General features: G+C 42.9%; 1 protein-coding gene across 2 annotated transcripts in view; it reads left to right on the forward strand.

Moving 5' to 3' along the window:
* Positions 1–14,711, forward strand: part of LOC114874090 (MOXD1 homolog 2) — a 152,613-nt gene that overhangs the window by 1,716 nt on the left and 136,186 nt on the right. The gene's annotated exons all lie outside the window — the stretch shown is intronic.

The following is a 14,711-nucleotide window of genomic DNA, read 5'->3' on the forward strand; positions in this document are numbered from 1 at the left end:
CTGCTTCCGAGGAAAACTAGGACTCGTGAATGTTTATCTCGATACGATGGAAAATGCTTGATAGACTAGGAAACAATGCGGTGACGATAGAACGAAATTTCGGAGCTCTCGAGGTTAGGAAACTTTTAAAAACACCGCTGTTGTTCCGGTTTTCCATGGATATTTCCGAAAGCACACTTCCAGTTCCAGGTGAATTTTCGAACTCGTTATTTTCAACGATATTGAATATGTACATGTCGCATTGAAAGCAGCTCGAAAGTGTATGTAACAATATGCATGCATGATGTTGCATACAGGTTTTATCGTTACAGATGTTTTATTTATTTTAAATATCTTGAAAGTAACATTTATTAAAATAATCATTTATTTGCAATGTATTATGTTATTTTAAAATGCGAAGGTTTATTAATTATATTGAAGCGAAGCTCCTCTATTAAACGACTGATAGGGATTTTTTTTTTGAAGCAAAGCTTTTCTATTAAAAGATAGATAGGGATTTTTTTGTGACTTTTTAATTCAAAAACTAAATTATCAATTTTGACCATTCTTTGCAAGCCGATCACAGTGGTTACTGTGAGCGTTTATATAGAATAAAATCAGAGATCGGTGGTGTCCTTGAGGAATGATCACAGAAACCGATATCCATGTTAAGTCTATGAGAGAAATCGGAATTACCCTATCGCGCGAACTTTGAATTCGTGTTCTGTAAATTAGAACTCGGGTTGTTTTGTTTTGTTTTGATCGACTTTTAAATCACAATTTAAGCCAATAAAGTTAAGCTTCCACTACAATTAATTCAAACGCACGAAAAATTAGCATAAAGCACCGGTAGAAATTGAAATTTGGGTAGGAAACACAAAAGTAGGTAAAATAATTATATATAAAAAAATAGGCAAAATTTCACAAAATTGTAATTTGAAAATTTTGAAAGGAATTATATTGTATCCCCGCATACCCTGAGTAGTTACAGGCCAAACTAAATGTGAGTCGGTCACTCTCTTAGAAAGCAAAGCCAAAATCCTGAGATGATACAGAAATACATAAATGTGAGTCGGCCACTCTCTTAGATAGCAAAGTCCTGAGAAGCAACAGTAAACTTAAACAAAGTCAGCGGGGATATATAGACGTTAGTTTTTGCTTTTATTAATAGCAAGTTACTTTTACTGCAAATCAGTCATTTCGCTCCAGTATATCAGCGACGAAGTGGATGGCGGCCTAGTTACTCTAATTAGTATGTAATTAGATTTCTGTGTATCTAATATTAAATTTGTGGTGCCGGTGAGGGGTGAGCCTCACGGTATTCAGCCTGTTAACATAAACGACCTAATATCTGGTTGACCGATCAAACGATATTCTCACGAACTGCCCGAAGTATAATGGCCGTGTCCATCGCGCAAGGGCGAGAATTTAAGAGCATTGTCGTGTAGCGTGGCCGAGTTGGAAATAAGAAAAGTTTGAATGAAACTATTTTACACGATGCTTGCCGTTGGGAAAGTCCTCGTCCTTTTCCCCCCCGTTGCTCGCGCGACATCAAAGATGTTCGTAAATCTTGAGAAAATCATCTCCAGCCGTATCTGTGCCGATGTACATAGAACGATCCACGCGATGGTACGATAAAAAATATGACGCGGAAATGATGAGAAATAAAAGCTCGGTAGAGGTTCGTTTTTATACTGTAATCTTGATTTTACGTGATACATGCGGCGGTCCGTATAAAAGCAAGATATATCGCTTTATGAGGGAAATGAGATTTTTATTCGCGAGCCAGCAAAAAGAGAAATTGGATGAATTTTAATGCGTCTGGAAAACATTAATTTCAACTTTGAGAAATTACGCTTATCGCAACATTTCTCTGAGCAGAGATGCTACCGGGCTTACAGTTTCGTCTATTCACCCCATCCTCCTTTTGCAACAACATTTAATTAATTCTGAAACCGGCCAATTCAAAGGAAAGAACATTTTTACTAATGTTTGTTGCTGCAACGTTTCGTCGTAACACGGCGTTACATCGACGTCGTTGGTATCTTCGTTTAATCTGGCCCGCTATTCAGCTTCATCCTATTTTTCCAACGCGATGCAACGAAAACGCTTGGAATCCTAAAAAGAACCGACGTTGGCAGAAAACGGTGATTCGGAAAAAAAGAAAAACGGAAAATGAGATCACGTTTGCTTGAGAGATCTCTTTCTGGTTTTAATGAATGGAAGATAGCTAGCGAGATTCTGTTATTCCCGTAGGTTTGCAGAGGAGCCTTCAATTTACCCTGCTGAAACGTTCCACTTTCGTTCCGAATGCTCGTCAATTTTCCCCGTCGCGGTCGCTTTGTGCGGTGAAATTATGGTAAACATCCGAGTTGTTTGGTCGACAAAGACCTTGCCACGGTTTATTGAGATTCCATGCTTTCCATGGATATTTATAATTCGTCGGATGTATGCTTTCACCGATATCGATAATTAATTCGCGGTTCTAAAGATGATCATTAACGCGTCCGCGATTAGAACCGAATAATTAACTATCATACGCGATAACGTCTCTCTTGACTGATTAATTATACGATCGGTTGCCGTGTTGGATTCACGTGTACGACTTAATTCCACGTGTTTCCAGCGCCGTTACAAATGGTCCAACAGTTTCGCGCGAATCCCAGCTCGGTCATAAATCAGCCGGCATGAATCGTCTTGAGAAACGTGTATCTCGAAGGTGTAGTAGGATGCGTCAGGAACATGACTATGCGATTCGCGAAAGAGCAGCTGAAAAGTTAGCGTTTTCCTTCTTACACCCTGTTACCTACGTTGTTCCTAAGTCGCGAAGGGAGACGGGATCTGGAAGAAAAAGAACGATCATCGTCCTCGTCGTCGTCGACGACGAGGTTGTCGCTCTGTCTGTAGATGGAAAACGATGCCGGCTGGTCGCGTGTTGCTCGACGAGGAACATCAGCAACAGCAGCAGTTCGAAAGTTTCGGTACGGGCGCAGGGAATTTCCATAAGTTGAGAGATGGCTTCTTTGCAAAGTGAGAAAAGATTGTCGCGGGAGAGGCGACAGGAACGGAGCCAGCAGGAGATCGTGCAAGCGGATAACGCCGCCGCGCCGCCACGGCTATACGTTACTCGCTTGTCCTGCGCCAGCATCTTTACCGGCTATCTCCTTTAAGCTGTTCACCCGAAGCTCTTCGTCTGTCTCGAGACCGAGACACCGTTTGCGTTTTCATCTCCTCCAAGCTTCCTTCCTTCCTTCCTTTCTTTCCTGCGGCCGTCGCATCTGCATAGAAATCACGCGAGGATCGCTTCTCTTCGTGTTGCATGCTTCTCGATTCGGCTACCGGCGAATATAATCTTCGTTCGTGTAATTCGGTAGTTTCGGAGCTTCGCGGTTTAACCCTCTAGTGTCGAGGGTACCATATTCGAGACGCGGAGTCTACAAAACTCTTGAACTTCCATTGTTTTTTTTTTGTTTTTTTTTTTACCCCTTTCGCTGCGACATTCCATGCAACGCGATGCAATGTCGTGCCGGGTAGTTAATTTCAAATGAAAATAGTCACCGCTAATTGGCCCTGATCGTTGCCAATTTGTCTTTTTATCGTTTCACCACGTATTTATACTAGGAATTACGTATACCGTGATTTTCACTTGGCTGCATAGTTATCACGATCTTGCGTATCTAACAGCGACTCGATAATCACGTTAAACACGCGTATCGTGCGGGGCTTCGAAGGAGTTGAATCGTTAGGTCACCGTCTAAGTCTAAATCGTACGAACAGATAAGGCGACGTTAAAGGTCGATATCGACTCTGCAGAAACGTTCTATCTCTCTTTCTCTCACTTAGCGAAAAGTCCACTCACGCGAATTCTCGTTTTGCGAGTGCAGCGATACGATCTCGTATATTCCAGCGCAGATTTCGCGCCTCGTATCGATCTCACTTATTTTATACGGTTAATAAATTAAGGTGCTCGCGTTAATGCACGGTACGGACGTTTGGTTCCTTTTCTTTGTTCAAACTGATTTATAAGTTCCTTCGTCTGTTACTTAAATATTCATACACCTCTTTGTTATCGTTTCAATTCAAAGTGTTCCGATGTAAGCCAGTAAAGAAGGGGCCATTCGACGTATACACTTTTTCTCTCTTCAATCTGAATTCTATCTTCTTTAATCCTCGTCTTCCTTCTTAAATATTAAAGCTCGGATAATGCTTTCCGTCACGCCGGGGCGCCACGGACCCCAACCTGAGACCCAGTTTATTGCGTTTCGAGGCGGTAGGTCCCAGAAGTGTCCGACAAAACGCACAACTGTTTTCTACCTAGCCACTCCGGAGAATCGCATAAATTTAAGGATCAGTGGGATTCCGAGATGGCTCATCTTCCTCGTTCTCTTCGTAAGCATCCACTATGCTTCGCTTTTAAAAAGGGGTATAACCTTTCTGTCTGCTGACATTCCAAAGCCATCAACAAATTTTATGTTATACGTCCACCCACAACAAGACGTAACAATACGTTGCTCAACACTGTCGCGTTTCAAAATGTCATATCGCCCGTATGCGCATAATTAACGAAACTATGAAAAGGGACTCGTAAAAGTCGTAGGAAAAAGAAATAGAAAATATAATGGTGAAAAATGATATTTCACTGATGATCGGGGCGGAGTGCATCGAGCGTCGAATTTGTAGACAGTGGTGTCCTGTCGTGAACGTAACGTATGTTATTTCTACAGCACGAGCCTCCTCTACCTTTCACGAATATTGAATCACTTCCATTCTCTCTCTATCGTAAGCAAATCACGCGTTTTATCCGTGTTTCCGTTCGCACTGTCGCTCGAACGCGTTTACAACGTGCCTCCTATCTACCAAATCTGACTACATACGTTACAACGTTGAACAGAGACAAAACAAACGTGTTCGAAAGGTAAAATTTCATTGAATGGACAGCTGGTTATCTTCGCTTTCTAATCAAGTTACCTGAATTCTCACCCGATTGGGTTGAAAACGTAAACGACAGAGTGACTGTGTGATTAACGCGTTGGTTAATGCGATCAACCGGTGGAACTCGCCAATTGCAACTGGCGAAATCTGGTCGGAATGGAATCGATGGTTCAATCCTAGTTTCCAATTGTCCTATTTCGAAATAAACTTTGTTTCGGCGTCCTATAGTTAGCTCCATGTTCTCGTTAAACCGATCCTTTCGAAACACTCTCACGAATAAAATATTCACTCGTATGTAGGACAAAAAGACGAGGGTTGTATTTTTGATCTTTATTCCTTGAACGTTCTGGTTCGACTGACTGTCGAACGTCTCCACGTGCCTTCCGAAGCGCTCGACCAATTCGCTACGCACTACGCGCGGCCAATCTACAAAATATATGGCCTGTCACCATCAAGAGGCTATGCGTAGACGATACTCGAGACGCAGCTTATCTCGCCTACAGTCTCGGCCATCCTGACAATATGACCGCCCCGGTCAACTCATACAAAAAACATAAAACGCAAGATTAAAACGCAATTTATACTAAATATCACACGCATATACTAAATAAAAAAAAACACACATGAAACAAGAAATACACACAAAAGAGAAGAAAGAAAAAAAAAACACAAGAAATATAAAATCGCAATAAAACAAAACAAACACTTCTCTACATTTACACTATTTCGCATCCCACAGTTTCATCTGGTCCACACTTATAGTTCCAGTATATGGAATCTGAGTCAATTGGAATCCGTCGATATCAGAAACAATATATCGATCAAAATCCAGTACGCGTTTCACCACATAAGGTCCCTTGTATTTGGGAATAAGTTTTTTATTCACCCCTGGCGTTGTATCGTAATTCTTAATCACAACATAGTCACCTTCTTTATAGACAGTGGGAGGCTTTCGCTTTACATTATAACACCGCGAATTTTCCTCCTGTATCTTCGAAATAGCTACACAAGCGGCGTCTCTAATCGAAGGAAGATCTCGCTCTTCCGTTGACAACGATTGAAGAAGTTCACGCAGCCGGTCGTTGGACTTTCCGGATTGTACAACTCCAAACAACAATTCACTAGGTGTACTACCTGTGGATCTACACAACGTATTGTTTAAAGCATACTCCACAGGAGCCAGCGCGTAACTCCACTTATTTGGGGATTCGATCAATTTCGACAGCATTGGCGTAATAGTTCGATTAAACCTTTCAACTTGGCCGTTTGCACGAGGCGTACCTACAGCGACCAATACATGCTCGATAGCCCACTCTTCAACAAAAGACGCAAACTTGGCAGAGGTGAAACAACTTCCGCGATCACTTATCAAACGTTTCGGCTTACTATACGACCGAAAATAATCACTCAAACTCTTTATCGCTTCATCAGCGGTTGTAGACCGACAAGGATACAATCGCGTGAATTTGGTAAACCCATCGACAACTGACAAAATATGCTTGAACCCATGACCAGATTTTTCAAGTGGTCCATAATGGTCGATATGGACCGTCTGAAAAGGTATATCCCCTTTCGGTAAACTGTACAAATATCCCTCGCGTCTACCACTAGTCGGCGAGAACTCAATACACTTCAAACAATTGGCAATGTACTCCCTTACCTTCTCGCGAAGCCTCGGAAACCAATACACACGACTTATATTATCTACTACTTTATCAATTCCTACATGTCCAATATCATCATGACAAGTACGGATGACATTATCTTCCAACCATTCTGGCACATAAAACAATAGCTTTCGGTTTTTCGTCTTACGATAGACTAGTCCATCACGCAATTCAAAATACTTATCCTCCTCGTTTTCTAACCGATCTCGAATTTTTATAATTCCCTCATCTTTGTCCTGTTTCACCGACAAAATTCGTTCAAAACTATTACTTTCCAGTACAAGTATTCCATGGCATCGACTGAGTGCATCGACATGAGACATTTTCGTGCCTGGTCGATGTTCAATAGTATAGTCATAGGCCTGCAAAAATAGAGCCCATCTCGAGATGCGAGGATTAACATTATGCTTACCGAGCGTCAAGCGAAAACTATCACAGTCTGTGAGAATCTTAAACCGAATACCAAACAAATAAATATGAAATCTTTGAATAGCGTACACTACAGCTAAACACTCTAACTCAAAGCTATGATACTTAGACTCTGCCTCTGTAGTCCGTTTACTAAAATAAAATACTGGTTTGAGCAGTCCATCTAATTGCTTTTGCATCAAAATAGCTCCAAAACCACTAGAGCTGGCGTCGCAATGTAACTCTGTCACGAGTTTCGGCGAATAGATTACCAAAATCGGTCGCGACGCTAAACAAGTTTTCAATGTCTCAAACGCGGACAACTCTTCAGGACCAAACCGAAATTCGACATTTTTCTTAACTAAATCATACAAAGGCTTTGCAATGTTAGAAAAATTTTTGATAAAACGACGGAAATAACTCGCCAGACAAACAAATCTATGAGCTTCTTTAGAGTTCCGCGGCATAGGGTAATTTAAAACTGCTTCCGCCGTATCCTTACCAGGACGTATCCCGTCTTTACAAATCACATACCCAAGATACGTGATCTCCTCGAACAAGAATGAACATTTATCCAACCTAAAGCGCAATCCGTGACGCGACGCATGTCCAAACACTTCTCGCAATATACAAAAGTGTTCTTCGATATCTTCCGTGGCAATGAGGATATCATCAAGGTATAACAGTATCTTATTCTGCCGCAACAATTCCGCAAATATCGAGTTCACAAAACGCTGAAATACGCGTGGAGCATTCGTCAAGCCGAAGGGCATCCTAATGTATTCAAACTGCCCAAGCGGGGTCACAAAGGACGTAAACTTCACACTCTGTTCATTGACACGCACATGATGAAAGCCATTCTTCAAATCCAGACAACTAAAGTAACGCTTGTCACGTAGACGATCCAAATGATCATCAATAAGTGGGGTTGGAAAATTGTCTTTGATTGTGATCTTGTTGATTTCCCTATAATCGACGCACAACCGCAATTCACCATTCTTTTTTCCGAACGAGAACAATTGGACTTGCATACGGCGAGTTGCTTGGCCGAATAACTTTATCCTTCAGCAATTGATCCAAAACAATTTTTAACTTTTCTTTATCCGAAAACGCTAGTCTACGCGGTCGAAAGCTAATGGGCTGATCGTGTTTTAGACTGATCACCATCTCCACATTATCCGGAGCAGGATCTACGCGTTTATTATTCAAATATTCTTCCGTGAACAAATCTCGAAGTTTTTCGGACACACTGTGACTGATTCGCTGATTAATATTCAAATTCTGATCGTCACTTGCTTTTTCATCATCACAATCAATAAGAAAAATTTCATTCAGCATACCGGCTGGCTCGTGTTCCTCTACAGGATTACAATTTACCTCAGATACTACTGCGGTCTCTTTTAACGATAAAGAAATATGAGGGGACGCCATAAAATCTCTTCCCAACAATGCGACACAATTCATCGTGCCCTCGGGTACTACATAAAAGTTAAGATTTAACGAAACATCATTAACAGTACAATCAGTAGGGAATAACGCCAAAACATTTAATTTTGATCCGTTGATGCCGTAAAACGTGTTACTATTCTCAGCAATGGGTTTTCGCGCGCGAAGAGGAACAAAATCCTCCTTGATTAGACTAATAGGAGAACCCGAATCTATCATCGCGACAACATTAGAAGTGCAAACATTACCAAGTCCATCCGCCACTGCGTATGACAACGATACTACGTACGGAGCAATCTTCGTATCCGCCTCAACCATGTTGGTCGTGTTTCCTAAGGCTGGTGGTTTTGGTGATCCCTTCGGACAATCTCGAATCCTATGCTGTGTACTGCCGCATCCAAAGCATGACCCTCTTTCCCGCGTCGCTGGTCGTGGACACGCACTCGAAAAATGACCTGTCTCCGAACAATTATAACACCGTACACCATTATCGCGACGCGTCGACACAGCCGCTCCTCTCGTAGACGGTTTTGTACTGTCCTTCTTCTCCGTACTGTCCTTCTTCTCCTCCCGTCGGCATTCGTATTCCCTCGGTTCAGGGCCAAGTGACAAATTCTCGAACCCTTCCAACAGGTCTTCCGGTGTCTTGAAACGTTGCAAACGAGCCTGGTTACGTAAACGAACATCTGGCACGCCATCAACAGCGTAATCAACAAGTTCGTCATCATCAATTGGCACTTTATTTCCCAATATCGCTTTCGCATGAAAAGTAATCCGCAAAGGATTCGTTTGGCTGCCACTTACGCCTCTCAAAGTCTTTACGTAGCTTCAATTTATTTGGACGCTGATTAAACATGCGATCCATGCTCTCAAGCAACTCAGCAACTCCGAGTTGTAGATGCGCCGGTCGCGAATGAAACCAGGCCTGAGCCTTTCCCTTAACTTTCAAACTGATCAACACTTTCATTGATAGTTCATCGATATTATACGTCGTGCGAAGAAGTTCAAGCTGGGTCCTCCAATTTTGGAACACATCCTTTTCTCCACTAAAGTCCGGCAAAAGATCAGCGATCGCACGTATTCCGATCGTCGAAACCCGACTTCCAGCACTTGTCACGGGGGTAGCAACGTCCACGCTTCCTCGCAACATTCTCACCTCACGCTCGAGCACCTCTTTTTCCCGCCGCAACAACTCTAGTTCGCGGCGCGTTAATTCCGACATATCACTGCGTTCACCGCCGGCCACATCCCGGTGGTGCCTTGCCGAATCCACATTACTCGGCAGAAAAGATTCACCTCGATTTTCCGGCAACACAAATACCGCTGATTCGGGCGCATCCTCCAACCTTGATAGACCAGCCGACCGGCCGGTACCCTCTGGTATCGCTTTCCAAGAAGCCTCATAAATGCAGCAAGTCTAGCAATCAACTCGGCCTTCGAACCACTTGTATGAAGGCCCACCCGCTTTGCAAACTCCTTCAACTGTTGCACTGTGCACGAATTCAGAAATGGCACGCGGTCTTCACCCATGGCGACTAGTAAATATCCAAATCACCGCAGGAAGTCAAAACACAAAGTCACAATTCAGTTACAACCACCTCAATTCAAAACTTCAATGTTCAAACACTTCAATGTTCACACAAGTCCAAATTCAAATGAGTCGAACATATCCAATTTAAATCAATTTCGCCGATAGCAGTCCGCACAAAGCTTCCGGAAACGACAAAACGAAACCGTGACTGTTACAACGACACAAACAATAATGAACGTTCAGAAAATGGCAAAAAGATGCACGATCCCACTTCTGAAGCTGTAGGACAAAAAGACGAGGGTTGTATTTTTGATCTTTATTCCTTGAACGTTCTGGTTCGACTGACTGTCGAACGTCTCCACGTGCCTTCCGAAGCGCTCGACCAATTCGCTACGCACTACGCGCGGCCAATCTACAAAATATATGGCCTGTCACCATCAAGAGGCTATGCGCAGACGATACTCGAGACGCAGCTTATCGCGCCTACACGTATTATAACGGTATCTCAGGAATTAAATAAATAATTTCCTCGGCATGTTTTCTTTATTTATGCGTATGCTGCAATGGTGTTTCCAAGTGTTGGTAGAGTTGTTAACTTCTGAAACATGCTGTATACAGTCGTACGATCAGGTCGAACGAGAAAAACGTTGGATGGAACACGCACACGCCCACGTCGCCTTATCGCGTCCCCTGTGGCGCGTGTTAATTGCCTTTAAATTCCAACCGGGGCCGAAATAGGCATCGGCGTAATGACAGTCGGAAAGAATGCTAATGGAGAGAAAACGAAATTCCCTGGTGCACCGGGCCGATCTGTAATTTCGTCATGGTAATGCCAAAGACACACGGAGCGTAGAAATACAACGGGCCCGAGAGATAGAGAGAGAAAGAGGGAGGAGGAGGCAGGAGCAAAGGCGCACTTACAAATTACGACGGTGCAGAGTCGCGAGCGGTCGCGATGGACGGAACCCGGTAATTTGGGAAGGGCGACGAGATTAAGCTGTACCCCGAAAACCATGATTTCCTCGCGGCAAAGGTAGGCATTATCCGCGTGAACAGGGAGCAGCGTCGAACAACGACGAAAAGCATCGCTTTTGACTTGCTAATTTCGATCGTGTCCCATGGGTCATTTCGTGTTTTCGCTTTCCTAGCGCAATTATACCGTGTGACTCGTTCCCGAACACCCTGATGTCCCGCCTTTTCCCGTTTCCGATACTCTCCCTACTCTATGCTGTACACAGGGGAACAACTCGCGTGTCAGTATTCTCGAATCTCTTTCAACGCTTTCCCGTTCCGTTAAATCTGAATCGCTCGCAAAGCTTTTGCCGTATCGTTCTAAATTTTCAGCGTGCGAAAAAGAGCCGTGAAAAAAAAGTCATAAATAAACGGCCGTATCTTCTCTTTGATAGGCTAACGCATGTCAAAGATCGCACATCGGTGTTTTTGGTCAATGGAACAAACGATGCGAAACGCTCTTATCTAATTGTTAACCTTTTCCAACGAGCAAACGATGGAAACGAGGATATCGCGTTCGAGCTATCCGTCGGTATCGTCGTTAAATGACCCTCGATTATTCTATGAATAATTTAGTACACGTTTCTAAGCCGGCAAATCTATGCACTCGCGTTGTTATAATTAATTTTGTCATCGCGTTGCGTCGCTGACAGGGACAGGCGCGTACTGGCCGGACCCTTTGACTTGCTAATTCGAAATTGAAATTGCCCGACTCCGATGGAAAAAAAAAAGAGCGTGTTGGCTTTTGTTCGGAGAAATTTCATCGGTGGGAAACGTATTGTCTGGTCTGTTCCGTCACGCTTCGCTGGTGTCCATCGATTCACGCTTTTGTCGCGCGGCGAAACCTCGCGGTATGAACTAAAATGATTAATTGAATATCGGTATATCGCGACGCGAGGGAGCAATCGATCCCAGCGTCGATGTAACGCCCTCCATTTTTCGGTCGGACAAGGGACGGATACGAGAGAAAGCAGGGAGAGAGAAGAAAAAAGAACAGAGGATAGCTGTGTCGTGTTTCATTCATATAAGCCACATCGATGCTCGTGTTTCTTGAATGAAGTTCGCCGCAATTAGACCGTGTGGCATTGAACTTTTTAGCAATTTAACTTCGTGAGTTCACCCTTTGCAGTCATTCTCTTCAGTGAAGAAACGGATAAAAATATATTCGTTTCGTTAATATACGACAGGATGGGATGTTTGAACGAGGATTTTTTAGTAGCAGCATAAAGCGAAGTGTCCTGGGCGTGTAAAACTATAAAGCTAACAGATCGACCGTGTCATCTGCCTCGGATGACAAATGCTACCGCTAAGAAATGGACGAGTGGCGCTATATATCACGTAGATAATTATATTATGCCGCTTCTGCTTGTGTATTTATAGTCGTCTCGTAGCCGGAACACTGAACGTTGTGTCACCCTATCTACTCTCATCCGGCTCCTCTTCGTAATATGCAGGGAGATAACAGCGGTGGGCTGCTTCGCCAAGGGGTAAAATATTAAATTGTCCGTCATTTATACGCTTCATTCGCTCGACCATCGCCAGGAAACGCAGATGCTTTCGTGAAGATACGATTCTAGCTTTTCTTTTCCTTTTTTTTTTCGGTTTTGTTTCGGCGAAGCTTTTCGTTCCACTTTTATCTTGCTCGTCTATCGTCTACGAGGATGAACAATTAGCCGCATTTATTTCACTGCGATTCGTAGTTGAACCCGGTCGATTTTTCGTCTCTGATTACACGGAATAATTCAAAAACTGGTCTAAACTTAAACCTTGACGTTTGGTTATTATTGTAATCGTACAAAATTAGCATCGTACGATGACACTTTAACCCAAGGAAAGTTCGTTTTAATCCTGTACTCTGTCGGATGTAAGAATACTTGATTCCTTCCTGTACATATATTTATTATTACAGAGTTCGTAGACATTGTTCGATTACTCCATTTCTGGAATTCAAATTTTTTTATCGTGTATACTATTTTGGATCACCGTAGTTCAATCTTATGCTCTGTTGTTACAGACCAATTATCATTTTATCAGCGATTCTTAAACAATAAATAATTCATCTATTTAACGCCATTATGTTCGTGGTTGATCGAATAATTCTATAAGGAGAAAATAAAGGTTGCGGTTTATTGTTTCCCCCTGTTCGTGATGGGGGTCAGTACGAGGGCCGTTTGTTCCTCGAGGATGCATTTACGTGGTTGCAATTGTGCATTATTCCCATAAGTGCATACTAATTCGTAAATCCTCGAGACCGTCCAAGAGTCAAGAGAAACGGCTCTTAAAGCCATCAAGAACAACTCGTTGCACACTTCTCGACGTGACTTGGAGCTCTCTCGATAAATTCTCGAGTGCGCGAGCATTTTCTTTGCCGACTTGAGTGCTTCCTGACTTGCGTAACTTCGAATTGTTAGACCGAACGGGAAAATGTCGATCGTTCACGCGCATTTTCCTACGTTTTCCTACCCGGAAAACTTGCCTCTTTTGCTCGCCTTGCTTTACTCTGCCCTCCGAGGGGCAGCTTAATGAGGAAACTTTAAAGTAACATCGCGAAGCTACTGCTTCTTCGACGTTCCGTTTAATAGGTGAATTGCGTGACACTGGCTAAACGTTCTTCAAATGAAAAAGCACGTTGTTTCTCGAATGTTTCTGAAATTTCATGAAAAGCGAAAATCGATTTAGCGGATGTTTAATGATAGCACCTTACTACGCTTTCAAATTCTGTCTCTTTAATTACCGATTTACCAGCGGTGTCGTTATAATTTCATTTGCCCCGCTATTCAACGCGTCAAAAATTGAAATACCCAATTTCAATTAAAGCATCGCTATACAAATTTCGTAAATTCGAGTCCCATCTCATTCATTCCGCCTTTTGTTTTTTTTTTAAACACAATTATAAAAATTGGCGTAACCGGTAAAGCATACATCCCGAATTGATTTTTAATTGTAATTAGCGTGTCGCGGCTAACGACCCAATTGCTTTGTTATTAGTATATCGTTATAAACGAATTACTGATTAAATCACAATCAGCGACACCGAGCAGTGGCCGGATGAAAGTGTTCCGCGATACCGGCCCGGTAATACACTCGTATTCGTTTCGATGTTTCAGTCATTACTTTTTAATTATCTCGATCGCGTTCTCGCGTACAAATAACGTCGTTATACAAATTGAGAGGGAATACGTGGATCCGTGGCAAGGGTAGGGGTTGCACAGGATGGAACGAGGGCGCAAGTCGAGTAAATAAATTTGTCGAACTCTCGTCGCACGACGCTCGTTATGGAAAGCATTCGAAGTATGCGGTTCAATGGGGCAAAGGGGTTAGCGAATGAACGTACAACGCTCGTTGCGTCCACGTGTGAAGGTAGCTTTAATCGCGACAAGAATGAGCGTGACATGTTTTTTCTCCTCTATCCCACCGTTCTCGCTTATTTTTTGCAACCAGTGCAAATTATCTGCTTTTAAATCGCACGATTTTAACGAACCCTTTACTTTTTCTGTTTAACGAATATACAGCCGCGTGTATCGTTCCTAACGCGACGGAATGTTTGCTTACGTGGCGCGTTGGCATTTAAAGGGTACACTTTGCTTTGCGGAAACGAGCACTTTTTTCCTACGGCAAAACTACATTCCCTTAATCGAAAGCTGGAATTAATTATTTCATGTGTGAAACGTTTCGTAACTGGCGATATCATCGGGGGAAAGGAGCTCCTCTGCGAACTAGAAATCGCGGCAAACGTG

Source organism: Osmia bicornis, chromosome 2, assembly GCF_907164935.1.
Source record: "Osmia bicornis bicornis chromosome 2, iOsmBic2.1, whole genome shotgun sequence".
Taxonomy (NCBI): domain Eukaryota; kingdom Metazoa; phylum Arthropoda; class Insecta; order Hymenoptera; family Megachilidae; genus Osmia; species Osmia bicornis.